The 18,592-nt window shown below is 37.1% G+C and overlaps 1 long non-coding RNA gene across 1 annotated transcript; it reads left to right on the forward strand.

Annotated features, from left to right (window-relative positions):
- The first annotated feature begins 12,393 nt into the window (after positions 1 to 12,393).
- Positions 12,394 to 13,312, forward strand: LOC147548850 (uncharacterized). The gene is made up of 3 exons (XR_015238720.1): positions 12,394 to 12,975; positions 13,057 to 13,143; positions 13,227 to 13,312. It is a non-coding gene; the product is annotated as an uncharacterized LOC147548850 (long non-coding RNA).
- Positions 13,313 to 18,592: the final 5,280 nt, after the last annotated feature.

Consider the following 18,592-nt stretch of genomic DNA (forward strand, 5'->3'; position numbering starts at 1 on the left):
CCGAACTCCACCCCTTTCATCTTCCTCCTCATCTGTTAATGTCGAATACCTTCTCAAAACTCAGTATCGACGAACTCTCGGATAAGATGGCTCTTCAGATGAATATTACAGAATATGGAAACTTAACCATAGCTTATCAGAAGCCATCGGTTAATAAAGACTTGCAAGAGATTGATGCTGGGTTTGTGGCGCGATTGTGTTGTTCTTATGACTATGGAATAAGCTTCATTAGGAGAAATCTCTCGGCTCAATCTAGGTTCTTCAGAGAGTGTGAGATTTCAAAATCTACATATGGCCCTAACCACTTTATAATCAAACCAAGAAGTTTAGTAGTCATGAACGAGATTAACCAAGGAAGACCATGGATTATCAGGGGGCTTTTAGTGGTGATGCAAGAAGTAGATTTCCCCTTGGGTAAAGAAGCTCCTGAACTTATGTGTGAGCCTATGTGGTGCAGCTTTGCGAATCTTCCATCAGCTATTCAGAATCGACAAGATCTCGATATCATATTTTCATGCATGGGTTATATAATGCAAGTCCAACCAAAGAATTTTAGTATGGTGACCAACACAGTGATCCGTATCCAGTTCATGTACGACGTGAGGACCCCTCTTTTAGCAACTTTGAACTCAATCTTTACAGATGGAGGTAAGCCAGTCAACTTCAGTTACTTACGTTTTCCCAAAGCCATTTGCCATCGTTGTCGTATCATTGAGCACTCCCCTATCCCATGTATCAAGCCAAATGTTAGAGCTTCCAGTGCTAAGATGGACATCTCCCCCTCTCCTATCCCTTCCGTTCAGAATTGGGCTCTTTCAATAGTGCCTCCAAATTCTCAGAACAAAGAAAAAGTTCCTTCCTTGGAACTAAACACAAAGAGCAGTAAGAGGAAGGGGACTGACCATCTGATGGAAGTTAAGATAGAGGAAGGGGAGGTTCACAGAGCAGGGTCAAAGAAAGTCAGAGACAGAGGTGTTGGTGCTTTTGGTGAAGGGAGCAGTGGAGGTGGTAACAGGTTTCAAGCTTTGGTTGATTATGATCTTGCCCACTCACACCTCCCCAATTGGTACTTCCCTCCACCTGAACCAGTGGACAGCCAGGAAGAGAGGAGAAGACATCTCTTTGCAGATTCCTTATTAGTTTCTCCTGATGATGCTTCGGATGCTAGAGATGGGGGGATTGATGAACAGCCTAGTTTAGTTGATTAGTGTCTTTGTCCCTGGTTTTTAGTCTATATTTTGTGTGCCTGTGTTTATATTTTCATGTTCTTGGGTGGTATGTTTATGTTTTTTGTGTATGGGGCTGCTTGTGTTCAGTCCAGGGGTCTTGCTCCGTTAGGGCTTTCCAGGCATAGATTTCAGTTTTAGTTTTTGTTAAAAGTTAGCTTTGTGGTTCCAGGGACTGTTAATGCTATAGTCTATGATGATGAACTGTTTATGCTTTTAAGTTTGTTAATCTCTTTTTTTTCTTCTTCTTAGTTAACTGTTAGAGTCTGGTTCTTTTATCTTGCGGTTTTTGGTTGCTTTGGCTGTGTTTTGCTTACCTTGGGTTTCTGGTTCGTACTGGGAAGAAAGTGACAGACTCGGCCCAGAGAAGAGGAAGTGAGTGCCGTTATAATCGTATGGGAAACCGGGCCCCTCCAGAAATCAGCCCAACGTTGTTAAGCTGGAATGTTAGGGGCATCTCGTCGTTTATAACGAAAAAATACCTTCTCAATATTATCTCTCGTAAAAATCCGGATATTATTTTCCTTGTGAAAACAAAGAACAAATCCTTTAACATCATGAAACATATTCGGATAGGTAAAGAATATGCTAGTCATTTCATAGATCCAGAAAATAAGGCTGGAGGCCTTGCGATGTTCTGGAAACATAACCTCCAGGTCTCCATTCTTTTCTCGGACCATAATATGATTCACTTGGAGATGATAGATAACCAAAATAATAGCCGATCGTTTATTACAGGCTTCTATGGAAGTCCATATAACAAAAACAAGATGAAACCTTGGAAACAACTCATCAATATCAACCCGGGTTCAGATATGCCGTGGATGATTATCGGGGATCTTAACATCATTCTGGACCCTCAGGATAAGAGCGGGGGAAATTCCAACTCCAACTCTTACACTCCTAAAGTAAACAATATTATTTCCAAACTGGAAATGACGGATATGGGCTTTCAGGGAAACCCATACACTTGGACTAATAAACAGTTTGGTCATAATCTGATTCAGGAACGGTTAGACAGAGCTCTGGCCAACCAACCTTGGCTCCAAAAATACAACAATTCGGGAATCACTCATCTAGAAGGTATAGGCTCGGACCATCTCCCGATCCTGCTCTCTAGTTTTGAGCCCAATAATAAGCAACCGAAACCTTTTAAGTTCATCCGTACGTGGATGTCCCACCCGGACTGTCAGGACTTCATTTCTGACAAATGGGAATCCAAAATCTTCCCTCAGACAGATATTCAAGCCAATCTTACTCACTTGAGCAAACATCTCTCTCAGTGGAATAAACAAGTCTTTGGCAATATTGAAAACAACATTAATAACATTGTGGCCTCGATGCAGCTTTGTAATTGTCACGATGATTATATCGGCCTTAGTAAAAGGCTTGAGGAGCTTTACAAACTGCAAGAAAGCATGTGGAAGGAAAAATCACGAAACAACTTTGTTACGCAAGGAGACAAAAACACAAAATATTTCCACTCTCAAGCGATTTATAGAAACCGAAACAATCGTATCCTGGCTATTAAAGATAATATGGGAAATTGGCAGGAAAATATTAATGATATTCAAAACACCGTCTCATCTCACCTTTTAAATATTAGTACCACTGACAATACTAGTATGAATCATCAGATTAGTGACCTTTTCAATACCTCTATCTCGGATTCTCGGAATCTTGAGTTGACGAGAATCCCGGATAGAACGGAAATTGATGAAGCCATTAAGTGTTTAAAGAAAGACGCTGCTCCGGGGCTTGATGGTTTCCCACCTTTCTTTTTTCAATCCAATTGGGATACGATTAACCAGGATATCTACATGATGGTCACCAATTTCTTTGGTACTGCTCATCTTCCCGAAGACACTAATCACACTAATATTTGTCTTATTCCCAAAACCACTGCTCCTCAGACTCCGGCCGACTATCGTTCAATCAGTCTCCTTAACACTACTTATAAGATTATCACCAAAATCCTGGCCGATAGATTCAAAGAAACCTTAACCGATATTATTTCGCCTTTTCAATCTGCTTTTGTCCCAGGTAGGCAAATATCAGACAACATCATCATGGAGCAGGAAATCATCCACTCATTTAAAAAGATGAAAGGAAACAAAGGTTACTTCGGCCTCAAATTGGATATGTCTAAAGCGTTCGATAGGATCGAATGGAATTTCCTAGTAGATATCATGAGAAAATTGGGCTATGCGGATCATTGGATCAACATGATCAACTCTTGCATCTCAACTTCTTCCATGACGGTTCTTATTAATGGCAGACCAGGTCTCAAATTCTATCCTTCCAGAGGTATCAGACAAGGAGACCCTCTTTCTCCTTTTCTCTTCACTTTGGCTATGGAAGGTCTTAGTAGGCTCATCTCCACAAACACAGGTAACTCTTCTTTCCTGGGCTTCCCGACTAGTAATCCAGAGTTAGTTCTGACTCATCTCTTATTCGCGGACGACTGTATCATTTTCGGCAGAAACTCCTTAGATAACATAGCCAATCTAAAGAATTTTCTACGAATTTTTTGTGAATCGTCGGGGCAAATGATCAATTATAGTAAATCTAATATTTTCTTCTCTAAGAACTCTCACCCCAAATTCAAAAGGATGATTACCAAAGCTCTCAAAGTCAAATATGCGTCGGCATCGGAGAAATACTTAGGAGCTCAGCTTTTTATTGGGGCTACCAAAACAAAAGTCTTTAACGATCTGATAGAACAGATCAATAAAAAACTTAACAGATGGAACCACTCTTTTCTTTCTCAGGCAGGCCGTACTGTGGTGATCTCTGCAGTCGCGACAGTCGTACCTCGATACCAGATGCAATGCTTTGCACTCCCAAAGAGTGTAAGTAAACGCATAATGACTATTCAAAAGTCTTTCTGGTGGGGTAAATCTAAAGGAATTTGTACTAAAGCTTGGAACTCTATCTGCTTGCCTAAAAAAGATGGAGGTCTGGGGTTACATCTTCCGGAGTTAGACAATAAAGCTTTTCTTAGTAAGCTAGCGTGGAGATTACGCACGGAACCTAATGCAGCTTGGGTGCAGCTACTAAAAGCAAAATATTATCCCAATACAGACAGTCCAGGGCGAGTTAAATCTCACAACTCCTGGATATGGAAAAATATAAACAAATATAATGATCAAGTGAAAGAACTTTCATGCTGGGAAACACATTCGGGGAATGATATCAATATCTGGACGGACATATGGATTCCAACTATTAACTCCCCGCCTCAAAATAGTTTTAACTCAAACCTTATTAAGGTTTCCCAACTCATTACGAACGATACATGGAATGAGCACATTTTAATAGAAACTTTCGATGAGAATACTAGAAACATGATTAAAGCGATTCTCATTGACAGTAACGGGAAAGATCAACTCAAATGGCAATTAACAAACTCTGGAAACTTCACTATCAAGTCTATGTATTACCATCTTAGAAATAATAATGCCGATAATCCCACCAATAATCATAATTGGAAATTCATTTGGGAGATCCCCGCTATTCCTCGAATCCAACTCTTCATATGGAAAATTTGCACCAAAGCTTTACCGGTTAAAAATAGGATAGGAAAGTATATTGGTAATGACCTGCTGTGCCCTAAGTGTGCAGTACCTGAAACCATGGAGCACGCTCTTTTACACTGTCCGATGGCAAAAAACATCTGGTTCTACTTTAATGTCATCTCGGAAAATATCAGATCAATCATAGATTGGATCTTCACTTGGCAAGACTCGACCCAGAGCAGCTTTACTGCTACTAGTAATCACTTTGCTACGATTCTTTGGAATATATGGAAAATGAGATGTGATAACTGCTTCCAAAATACGATTTCGGACCCAAAAACTGTCATAAACAATATCAAAAGTTTCCCTGAAAAATCTAGAGATAAGATCAAAATAATCTTTCCCAAAGCTACTAAATGGAAACCGCCAACTGCCCCCTACGTCAAGATCAACGTTGATGCATCTTTCACCTCTGTGGTGGAAAACGCTGGTATTGGTGTTATAGTTCATAACACGGATTCAAAGTTTATGGGAGCTTCCGTGACCCTGGAAAGAGCTAGGAATAGTGAAGAAGGAGAAGCTATTGTCATTTTAAAGGGACTCATCTGGGCTGAAAAGAATAAATACAGTAATATCATAATAGAGAGCAACAATATTAACCTCATCAATCATCTCAAAGATCGAAGAAAGGCCATACATTGGTTCTCTAACTTGCATATAAAGAAGATCAGAGAAGCAAAGAGTAGAATGGACAATGTGCAATTCAGCTACACTAATAGACTTCTGAACGATAAAGCCGACAAACTGGCAAAATGGGCGAGAAAGCAGAAAAAGTCGAAGTCCTGGACTGTTGTTCCTTCTTTTTTAATTAATTTGTATTGTAATAGTGTACTTGTTTAAGTTTTAATTTATAAAAAAAAACTAACACTTGTGCATTTCTTCCTAAATTTAGAATCTAGAACTTTGAATTTTATAGGATTTTGATTTGGAGGCGATAAAGACACTTTTTTTTTTTTGGAGGCGATAAAGACACTTGACATTTGTGCTCTGTGCAGAGGGGCGGTGGCTCTATAATTTTGAGATTTACTTCTCCATATAATTTTGAGCTTTCAGCACCACCCTTGTAATTTGCTTCTCCATATAATTTTTAGATGTAAAAGACAACTAAAAGTATTTATAATGGGTTTTAAGGATTTGTTGTTGGGCTTTCAAGATGATTCTCATTCATAAACTATCCCCATAGGCTCATAGCACATGAGACCTATATCGAAATAGTACAATTTATTCTCAACAAAAAAAAAAAAAAAAGAAATAGTACAATTTAGTTTTTATGATATAGCTCATTATCCTTGTAAACATTTTATAAAACTTTCAACACCTTATGCATCAACTTTTATTAAGTCATGTTCAACAAAAAAAAGAACTTTATTAAATCATAACTACAAACCGATATTCATAACTTTTTTGTCAACAGTTGGTAGCCCAAGTGGTTCCAAGGTGTTGACATAAACTCCAGAAATCCCTAGAGGTCCCAGGTTCGAATCCCAGAGAAGGTGGAATCTTTGGTTATTTGAATTGGGGTTATTAGGGTGTAAATAATGTTGTTGGGCTTTAGGCCATGTCTTGTTAGGCTGTAGGCCCGGTTCTGTTAGTGTTTGAGTGGGCGGTTATCGAGCTTATCACATCTATGATGTATCAAGTGCCAAATGTAACGACATACGTAGATCGTAGTCGACTTCCAAACAAGAACTTAATGAACTTTCGACGAAGAAAAGGTTCTATTCTTTGGTGATGGAACTTTTGTTGTCGGAATTGGATTACATAGGAATAAGAGACGAAAAAGAAAATTGCATGTCCCGAAGTTATTTTAGACATTTTTAGTAAAAGTGTGGTCACAAACACAAGAAAGGGCCCGGGTTCTCTAATTGGACATTAAGAAAAGGGATATTTCTAATTTGAACACCAAGGGGCTACCGCTAAATTATCATAATATATATTTGATCAAGTTTACCGAGAATCGGAGATGACTCGCTACAAAAATAAAGGGAAACAAAACATAAAGAGGTGAATTCCTTTGTGGCCTCTAATTCATAACTAACTAGCCGTTTTCTTGCATCTAATTTTGTAGAGTCTTCTTTTTGGCTCTAATTTTTGTTTTTGCTTATCAAATTTTACACTTTTTTTGTTTGGTTCTAATATTTTTTTTTTCTTTCCCTTATTTTCTATCCCCCAACTAGATCTCTCTTTCTTGTCAACTTCAACTATCTCTACTTCACTTCATCTCTCTCTTACTTCGTCTCCATTTCTCTCTATTCCCCTTCACATCTTCTTATGACCATCGATCAAAAGCTGAGGGTCATCAACCGACTGGCCCTGACGACCAATTTATCTCTCATATGTTTCTGTCAGTTTGCTTCTCTCTGCACTACCACACACCTATACTCTATCTATATCTCCACTACTGCGGGGAAGGGGAAGGTTCCCTTTGCCAGAATCTTTTGACTGAGAAGATGTGGATCTTTTGCCTTTTCAGGCAAAGGTCTTCGCCTGATTTCGATGGTGGGGAGAAGCCTAGACCCCAAACTTTAAACCCGTAAACTAGACAAAAGATGTTATTCTTATGGTTTGGGGGTTCCCGATTTAGACGAGATTTTCTTGCTTTAAAAGGGAGGATGCCTCCCCTTCTGAAACGAAGGTTAAAGTGAAGTGGACCACCTTCCTCGAACAAAACAATATAGAAAGAGAGGAGAAGTTTGTAGTAGTGGAGATAAAAAAAAGTGTTAGAGGGACGAAGTCGAGGAAGAAAAAGAAATAAGAGAGAAAAGAATGACAAAATATTTAAGTCAAACAATAAAAAGGTAGAATTGAAATAGCTAACTTGGGGGTCAAAAATGAAATTTAAACACAATTTGGGGCTGAAGCGACCAGTTTGTCACCATTAAGGGCCACAAAAAAACAACACAAATAAATTACATTTCAAACATTAAGTTTTTCCAATTTAACTGGTACCATTGTTGATGAATTTGGAGTGTCTCTGTATCTACATATTAGCATACTCATTAGTTATAAAAAAAATCCGGAAATTTTATATACATAATACATGTACCAGTTCTCTCTGTTACACTTATATCTCTTTTGACGTGAACGAAAAACAGCTTAGATGTGAGCTTATATAAAAAAAAATGGTGAGTGCTTTAAAATCTCCCAAAACTAAATTGAGGGATATTTGGTCATTGTGCAGAAGCAGGGAGGACAGAGAGCTGGTGCATCAGCTTGATCGGACTAGTGAGAAAGTACTCAAATTATGAGCAAATTTAATTTGCTTATAGGCACCTCCTAGCGCAATCACGGAAGCCCAGGTTCTGTAAATTGAACGGACTCAGTTAGGTGGGTACGATCTCATGTTAGCACCCACATGGACCTAAGTTGAGAGGTGTTTGTATCGAAAGTCAAAAACGTTTGAAGTGATCTTACTTCTAATAGAAGACCAGAACCACAAATTTTCTTAAAAGTTAGGAAGATTCCCCAAGTTATTCAAAACCCCTTGTGAGTCTTAGAGGACCGACACAAAAGCTATGACAAAACCAGACTCTGAAAAATTGGTTGAGACCCATAAGATCAAAATTGGAATCCATGTTTGAAATCAAGTTTAGAACTTGGTCCAGTTGCCTAACAGGGTGATTCCTGTAAGATACAATTAGATTTCCAAAGTGAAAACAGACAAGGATGGAAACATCGAGGTTTTCTGAAACTAGTGAAGGACAAAGATTACGAATTCATAGTAAAAGACTATGAATAAAATTCTTTCTCATATCAAAAAACAGAAGTCCATAAAGATCAACTAGTACATGGAGATCAGAATCCAAAAGATTACTGACTCATGGAGCTGGTAAAGTATGCAAACCTCATTGATGATCGATGGAATAATGCATCCAAGTAGGAGATGGAATCTAAAATTCAAAAGGCAAATCAAAGGGTTTGATTTCGTAAAAGAATGAAGAAGAATCTTTAACACAAGAAGGTAAGTGGGAATAATCTTGTTTTATTTTGTCTTGTATGTATTAAACATATGATGAATTGAGAACAACATTTAGAATGTTGAAACAGTTAAGAAATTGATTCAATAAAGGACACCAGACAAGGGTAAAATACTTTTGGGCATCGAAAGGTCTATGATTATAGATCAAGAAGATGATAGGACTCGTTCAAGAAAATCTTGAAGATGTCTAATAAGAAAGACTCTAAGAGAGTAATTCTACCCAAATCTCATGGCACACTGCTCGGCAAGACTCGGAGTCCAAAAGACCCTGACGAGCAAAGCACACATTAGAGAAATACTTATTCCTTACGCATAAGATCGATCATGAAAGACATGATTGGTGTTTACCCAAACATCTCAAATACTTGGAGTATGATAAGTCGTCACCAATAAATTCGAAAGTAAGTACTTTGGACTCCAAACCAGACAACATCCCATGACGCTGAGAGCATCTAGTATAAAATCTCAGAAGGCAGGAACGAGAAAGGTCGAAGAGAGTTACAAAATGCAATCTTCCGAATTAAAGACATAACGGTTTTAACAAGGAAGGACAACCAAATGAAAAGGTTTCAAGTTGGGAGTTGTTACAAACTCTACAAGAAAAAAAATAATTAGAGCTTTGGAAACACTAATTTAAGTTTAAGAAACTGATATTATCATAGAAAACTGATGGAAGTTTTCTTCATTAAGAATGATAATAAGCACAGTATTGAATGGATCAGATCCAAAACTAAACTGTCACCTCAGGTTAAACGTGAAATTGATATGAAGATATGAGACATTAAGATCACACAAGAATGACCAGACTTATAAATTGAATGTGAAAAGGGTTTTACGCGGAGAACTCAATATTTACAAACTCTTGTTATCATAAATAAAATAGGTTTACACTTCGTCGTCTAAAATATGGTTTAGTGATTAAACGACAGTCCAAAATTAATAATGGAATGTTCCAAATAGGTTTATTAGATACGTGATCTAACAAACGAGACCCTATTAAGTGAACATGAAACTATTTAATTATATGTACCCTAGTCTAGGTCATTAAATGGACAATAATAACTTATGAAGACTAGCATGTGAGATTGACTGATAGGTTGTTTCTTGGGCTATATGAATATTCAAGTCAACTACATCGGTGTATAGTACAATACATAAAACCACAAATGAGAGTGCTTCAATAGTTGAACGTCATAACTCCATTCACAAAATTGGAGAGATTCCTTATAACATGAGTGCTCCATTCATCTTATGTAAGGAGTGTCAAATTCTAGTTCCGTCAAACGCCGCACCGTAAAAGGAGGTTATAAAGGCAGAAACTAGGTGAGACATGATACACATGAAGTTGAGTGGGAGTACAAGATCAGATTATATCCTCCTAAGTAAATTAGAACTAGTATCTCCGGGCCACTTGAAGAGTGATAGTTGAAAATACATGGTCGTGCTCAAATGTATTAAGAGTTCATCATTTGTTTGACAATTGTCTTCCAGATCAAGAAAGTATGAAAGGTATGACGTATCAGATGAGATACGAAGTGACATGGGAATCGAGCATTGCATTTGTTTAAAGTACAAGTAAGAGACTGAAGGATATGTCCTTTCATTCAAAAAGAAATGTCATTTTGAAGGAGTGTCCTTCGACCAAAATGACGACGCGCTCAATTTGTCGAATAGTATTATGATGACTTTATCCGGAAGATCATCTAATCCAGTCTAATTAGACATTGTAATTCTTAGCTAGAAGCCAACTACAGTTGTCAGATATCTTCGGTGGTTCGCGACTGATATCGGTCGGATCCTACAACGGGTGCACCAAAGAGTGGTAACTTGATTTGAGAGAGTTGACTAGAGGGAACTAGGAATAAGTTTGATTAGATCCATTCTAATAGGCTAAAAATATTTGGATAAGTTCCGGACAAAGATAGGAAGAACCGGGTCCGATAAAGAGACCCGGGTCAAAGGAGAAGGGTCGGCCATGTTATGGCTGTGAATTGTGATGGTTCTGATCTGTGAAAGAAAATAAGTTGGAAAGAGAAAATTATATAAATCAAATAAGGTTATTCTTGGAAATGCATAAAAAGTTAACAGTAAACAAGTGGTCTATGGATGAAAACTTAAAAAAGGGTCATTTGGGTATTTTGCATAAGTTAAGGGGTTAGACAGGAAACTAGTCATAAACTAAGGGGTCATGTGGGAAATAACCATTGGTTTTTGCCAAAAATTGGCTTCTAACTCAATTTAGTTTTTTCCTTCTCGAATTGCCTTTGTACCGTTCGTAACACAATTAATTAGGCCGCGACTTTGGGGAATAAAGAAAATTCTCCAGGGAATAAATTCTCGAGGGAATCTAGATTTTTTTGAAAATTCTCCGGAGAATAAATTTTTATGGGGCATACAGAATACATTTTTTTGAAAGTTCTCCTCCATCTCATCTGTTCTCTCTGCCACTTCATCTTCTCGCCACATCATCATCTTCTCCGGCGAAGGTCGCCGGCCGGTCAATTTTTTGGCCGGCGATCTTCAAACATAAATTTTTTTTCTCTCTTCCTCTCTTTCTCTCTCTAACACTCCGGCGAATGGAGACCTTCACCGGAGGTCTGGTCTGTTCATGGAGAACAGATCCAGTCTGTTCATGGACAAACCAGACCTCTGGCGAAGGTCCTTCGCCGGAGTGTTAGAGAGAGAGAGAGGAAGAGAGAAAAAAGACTTTTTTTTTTTTTATGTTTGAAGTAGGGATGTCAACGGGGCGGGTTTGGGACGGGTTACCTCTTTCCCAACATCAAAGGATTCAACATCAAAATTTCAGGTAGTATTCTTCTTGAATAGATCTAGAGTTTTTTTCCTGAATAGATCTGGATTTTTTTTTCTTAAACAAATCTGGAAGTTTCAACAATTTTTTTGCCTGATTTTTGTAGTAGGAGATCGAAGAGTTTGGTATTCTTATATGAATTTGATATTTTTAGTGGAAATATTTAACCCAAAAATATGGTGTTTCAATATGAATAAGATTTGGTTGTTTCAATGAAAATATTTAACCCAAAAAATATGGTATTGGTTGTGAAGATATTTAAACCAAAAAATTAAGATATATCTTAGCAATGAAGATGTTGAAAAGAGATGAAAATACTGGATTTGGTGAAATTATTGTTTCCTTTTTGGTGTGTATGATGATGATGATGGTGGAAGAGATTTTTTTAGGTGAGAAAAATGTGGGAAAGGAGATACAAAACAAATTTAGAGGTGAAGAATAAAATTGCTATATTATATACAAAAAAAATATCCTATTCTCCTCCTAAAAACTATTCAGAAATTAAAAAAGTGTACATGACATAAATAGATATGAGTTAATTTCTATATGGCCCCCTACTTTGTGACCAACTTCCTTTATAGCCCCCTATTTTCAGGTAAATGTCATTACTATCTTTCTTAATTCTAAATTTAAAACATTAAAAAAATTTATTTCCACCTCACCCCTCTCTCTCCAACTCGCCTCTCTCTCTCCAACTTTCCTCTCTCTCTCTAAATTTTTTTTTTTAAATCTCTCCACTCTCTCTGTCTCTCTAAAACTCCGGCGAAGGGGGTTTCCCTTCGCCGGAGGATCTGTTCACGAACAGAGCTGTTCACGAACAGATAGCTCATCCCCTTGAATATTGACGACAATATCGGGTTCTCATAGTTAATACTATTACACAGAGAAGATTGGGAAATTTCAGATTTTAGAGAGATCTTGAGAGAACTACTAAAAATTGAAATAAAAGAGGTAAGAGGTTAATTTTGTTTTCCCTTTTCCTTTGAGAAAGCTAGAAAACTAGAACTTCCCACGAAATAACTGCTACACAGAAAATATTTCTCAAATTGGAAGAACCCAAGATCCCAGATTTGCAACGACCCAACAAAGATTACTAAAACAGGGCACGAGAGAAACCCTAGAATTTGATTATAGAGATAGAAATAAAGGGCTATGACTATCATGGCGATCCAATGTATGACAAAGAGAAGATTGGGAAATTTCAGATTTCTTGAAAATTGAATTGCCATGATCTATTTCTTTGGAACTGGATGATGCCAGATTTGTAAATTGAATTGCCATGACTACCTAGTTTCAGCATATTATCTGGCTTACTCATAGTTGATACTATTACACAGAGGACGTGGGAAAGAGCAAAGTTGGCATCAACCCTAGACCATATTGGTATGTTACTTATGTAGTAATAGTTTTGTTTCGTTTTGTGTAATGTAATTAACCGAAATAACGCGTATTCTTGTGTACTAGTTGTGGCAACGGATGATGAAAGGATTGCAGAATGTTGTCGAGGGTTTGGAGCAGATGTGATTATGACATCAGAATCTTGTCAAAATGGTATAGGAGCTTTGGCTATTTAGATAGTCGTTTACAACAATTTAAGTTTGTTCATAAGTTATAATATTTCTTTTAATTTGCAGGTACTGAACGTTGCAATGAAGCACTAATGAAAATTGGCAAGAAATATGATATTGTCGTCAATATTCAAGGGGATGAGCCTCTTATTTGCAGATCTGTTCGTAAACAGATCCTCCGGCGAAGGGATTCCCCCTTCGCCGGAGTTCTAGAGAGAGACATTTTTTTTTTTTTTTTTTTTAAATTTTGGAGAGAGAGAGGTGAGTTGGAGAGAGAGAGAGAGGTGAATTGGAGAGAGAGAGAGAGAGAGAGAGGGGAGAGATGAGGTGGAGAGAGAGAGGGGTGAGGTGGAAATAAATTTTTTTAATGTTTTAAATTTAGAATTAAGAAGGGTAGTAATGACATTTACCTGAAAATAGGGGGCCATATTTGAATTTACGAAAAAAAGGGGACCATAAAGGAAGCTGGTCACAAAGTAGGGGGTCATATAGGAATTAACTCATTAGATATTTATTAGAGGACTTTTGATTATATATGCACATTTTAATTATGTTTATACATTTTCAAATGCCCATACTTTGTGGAGAGAAAAGTACAGAATATTTGATTATGTAAAGTACATTTGGATTATGTCCTATAACTTGTAATTAAAATGACTTATGTTTTGGAATGTACATGACATTTGTTTATGTCATATACATTTTCAAATGTCATACGATTCTTGGGTGCGCGTATAAAGAGAAACATAAATGGAATGAGAAATACGATAAAAATAAAATAAAATGTTCCCAAAATAAAAAAAGAAATTTTGAGATTTTAAGAAAAAGAGACGTACCAAAAATATAAGGAAATTAAGCTAAAGAGAGAAAAGTAGTTAAAGGCGGAGAGAAAAAACATGTGTAGAAAGATAAAGAAATTTGTTAAGATTGAGAGAAAAAAATTGGGTGCGGTTAAAAACACAAGCCCAAATCGTTGTTGGCACCCGACCAAAGCACAAATTGGTGGGAGATGTCCCATGTGCAATCTGGGTGCCAACAACACCTTAGGCGAGTGGTTTTACCCCTCCCAGAAAATTTTTATGAGAAAGAAAACAGAAGATAAATCAGATGAAGAGGGTGAGGGATTACGTACCATAAAGGACATTTGATTATGTACTGTAAATTTGATTATGTTCACTTTTGGAGAAAAAAAGTATAAAACATTTGACTATCAGGATCGTGTTTGGCGGGGCGGGGAGACGCCCTGGCCCCCACAACAATGGGTCCAATCCCCAATATTTGCTTATAGGTCCTGCCGTTTATTGACCTTTCAAATAGTTTCTCCCTCCAAACTTTCCTCTCAATACTTTCTAATTTATCAATCTATTTTTTTAACTTTTCCTCTCTCCAAACTTTCCTATTGATAGACAATTGATTTTTATCTATTAATTTTTCATCATTTTCTCTCTCTATAAACATTGTAACTTTGTCTTTCTCTAACCTTTCTAATTTTTTCTCAATTACTACCCACCGATATTTTCTAACCTAAATAGAAATAGGATTTTCTCGTATCAAAGATTTTTTTTCCTATAAATTTTTATTAAAATAACCTACGTTTTGGAAGGAACGTATAGAATATTTAAATATCCTTTACATTTGAGCATTTTCTATACTAAAAAATGCCTTGTACATTTGATTATATACGGTAAATTAGTTAAAGAGAGAGGAAAAATAGGGAGGGAAGAAAATTATATAAAGAGAAAGTAGAAAATGGAGAGAAAAAGTCAAGAGATAGTTGATTCTGGTGCATTTAATAATGTATAATGCATTTTCCAAGCAGTTAGAGGAGGGAGAAAGAGTGGAGCGGAGATATTTCGTTTTGCGCGGCGCTACCTATTAGTTAGGATAAAAAAACTTCTTTTCAGTATTTACTGGCGTGATCTTCAAATTTTACTGGCGTAGGGAGGGATCCTTACGCCGAATTTTCCTCTTTGTTTGTATAAATCTTTTAGATTTAATATTATTCATGTTGGAGTAAAATAGAGAGACAAGGACAAAGATGGTGGTGGTTTGGGTAACGGTTTCTTCATCATCAATCTCTGTAACACTAAAGGAGTTCTCCTTACTTAACAAGTAGCACCCAGCTCTCCCCTTATCATTAGTATAATTGGATCTCCATGAGGCCGTCAGGTGTAGGGAACCTAATCAGCTGATGAGTTGTTGAGGCAACAGACTATACTATTGTGGCAGCCGAAATGGCGGACTCACCTGCTACATTACAATACCAGGCTCCTTATACATGAGCGGCTCTGGCTGAATATTTTATGTACCGTGAACGACATACATCAATCACCGACTCTACGAACCCGAGGAAAGGCTGCGCAGCAGTAGTAGGGGCGTTAAGACCAGAGCTTTTTAAAATTCTTATGATATGATATGAATTGGTTGGGTTGTTCGAATGATGAACAAGTATCTATGCATTCGCTCATAGAGCGAGGAGAAGAGATGACCTCCACTAAATAGACTTGTCCCCTAGGTTGAACTCCCCTTGACCGAGAACTAACAGAAATAGAAGGAGGAGATCCTTGACTTGGTGGGCTTACTTGGTCCTTGCCCGGTAGACTGAACCGCATCAGGCCACACACGCTGAATCGTCATCACTTTCGTCGGGAAAGACAAGACGCACAGCACAACGGGGTCGTCGCGCTACTTCCAAGCTTGCACCCGGCCCCCTACTAATACTAATAAAGGCACTCCCTAAATGGAAAGGAAGGAAGGGAAAAGGTAACTCACTAACAAGAGGAGGTCTTGAAAGCAAGCACCAAACCGTTCTACTCGAGCGGATCTTCTATGCGTCGGTACCTCACATTATTTAAGTGGGGCGGCACCCCGGTTTTCTGAGTGCCACCTTCACATTAATAAGTCGATGGGCCACTCGCTTTCCTTTCGGTCAGCTACCCCTCAACCGCTTCAGGGTGATCGGCCATACAATTGCTATTCATAATGAAAAAGAGCATTTGCCTATTTATATAACAGATCGTATGGTGGGTCACAATGTTGTGGTCATGGTTAATGAGCCATAAGCCAAGGTGACGATAAACGGTAGTTGCAGGTGGTGACTTTGAAGTACGAGATGCTGAGCTTCGACCATACCCATCTGGTCTAATCGCGGACGAGGACTTCTAGTTCCTATCCGCGTTCAGCCTTACAGCGTGAAATGAATCTCCAGCATTGGTCACCACACCATAAGGCGCATCGCGAAAAAGTGCAGGAAGGCCGGTCGCTCGGACCGTTGTACCTTTTGATTATGGTATGGTATTGTCAGATCCGAACATAGGGCTAACACATTTGGTTTGGCATGGTGCTATAATCTTGTTAAGAGATGCTTTTGCTGTAAGTGACCCAGATTTAGATGCTCAAGTAGAATTTTGAGAGGATCGTCGTTGGTCCTTCTTTCAGTAATAATCTCACCATTTTCTAGTAGTTCGCGCGAGGGACTATCCTTTCTATCGCTTGCGTGGTGGTGCCCTCGTGGGCACGTTCCTCTCTGGGTCGGTTTGGTCTAATCGAAGTCAACTGACCTCGAGAACCACCTGCCCTCTTTAAATGAGGAGCTTCACTCTTTAGAAAAGACTCCCACTCCTTATGTTCACGACCTTTAGGGTCTCTTTCGTGATCTTTAGGATCTTTAATTTGTGACCTTTAGGGTTTTTTTAATTTTATTTTGCAATCTTGTACTCCTTTTCCTTCATGTTGTCTTTACTGTTTTGAGTTTCATGTTGTTATTTACTTTAGTAAATCCATGTAGTACTCAAAGGAGTCAAAACAATCAAAACCATGTAACTTGTTGGATCATATTCCTTCTTTGAATGAGATTCTGGTTTATCTCAAAAAAAAAATAATGTATAATGCATTTTATTGTTATGTATATTGGAAAATATACTTACAATATAAAAAAAAGGGTACACTGCAAAAGTAAATTGAATAAAAAACTAGAGCTTGTGCAGTACATTGGCAATTAAATTATACGTTTTATTGGATATTCATATATTAGGGTATAGCCCTTACGGGTACGTATTTTCTATAATGATAAAGAATTTTAAAATTGAAATATGAAACAGGAAAGAAAATTCTTTGAAAGAGAGAAGATGATTGTTTTGAAAACTAATCGTGAAGATCATTTATGGGTAGGGGGAGATTTATGGGCGACGAGAGATAGTTTTGATTGTGGGTAGTTAAAATGGAATTGGTAGAGAGATTTTAGGGAGATGAAGATGTGGGCAGTTTTCTTGTTATTATTTAAGACATAAATAACCTTTGATATTATATCTAATTACAAAATTTGTTATGATAATTCGACGGACCTGAATACCTCATACATAAATATACAGTCCACTCAGAAAACCACCATTGCATTTTATATAATAGATTTTTAGAAAGGAAAATGTTTAGAGAGGTGAAGCATTTTGTATATTTGAAGAATGAAAATATTTTGAGAGAGAAAGTATAAAATGAAATAAAATATTTAGACAGAAAGTACAAATGAAAAAAAACAATTACCATACAATTGAATTTTTTTCAAAATAGTCGTAGTATGCGTAGTACATTCGAAAATATACAATACAAAATAAGAAAATGACCACTACAAAGGTAAGTTAAAAAAACAGTGTGTAAAGTAAGTTAGTAATTGTATTAAAAAAAATTTATAGAATATTTTGTACAGTTTTTGGAATGAAAAGGATTTAGAGAGATTTAATTAAAAAGAAAAGAAATTGTATTACGCACAACCGAAAAATTACCATACATGTTTATAGTATTTTGTAAATTAGAGGAATGAAATTACTTAGAGAAAAAAATGTTAACTGAAAAAGCTAAAAATTTGGAGAGAATTTTAAAGAGAGAAAAATAATTTCTTGAGGATTTGAGAGTGAAAATATATGTTTGAAGAAACAGAGAGGGGAAAAACAAATTTGGAAACAAATTAGAGAAAGATAAAGTAGTTAGAGCATCTCCAATGCGAAACTCGAGTTGAAAAACTCTAAGTGCAATGTCGTTTGCTTTCTCACTTATAAGTGTAATGTGTTTGTATTTCATCACTTAGAAGTGCTATAAAAATGTGAATTGTCTAAATCATCCTTGCATATAACTAATAGTTAATAAACAAGTTTGAGATAGAACTGAAGCATTAATGGAGAAAACATATATTTTGTTTACTAAAGTTTGTAATGAGTTTTTTTGTGCCATAAAAGATTACATTAGTCAAAGAACATGAAAAATAGAAAAAGAAAGAGGTAGAGAGAGAAAGGATTGAAGAAAGAGAGGAACAAAGAGACGGTCAAAATTAGTGCTGGAAGGTTGGAGGAGTTAATGGTCGCCGGAGTTGATGGTGGTGAGAATGGAAGATGGAGGAAGAAGAACAAAAAAAACATAAAAAGTTATTAGTGTTCGTAGGA

Source organism: Eschscholzia californica, unplaced genomic scaffold (assembly GCF_041429995.1).
Source record: "Eschscholzia californica isolate CP2 unplaced genomic scaffold, dmEscCali1.0.p SCAF_3, whole genome shotgun sequence".
NCBI classification, from domain to species: domain Eukaryota; kingdom Viridiplantae; phylum Streptophyta; class Magnoliopsida; order Ranunculales; family Papaveraceae; genus Eschscholzia; species Eschscholzia californica.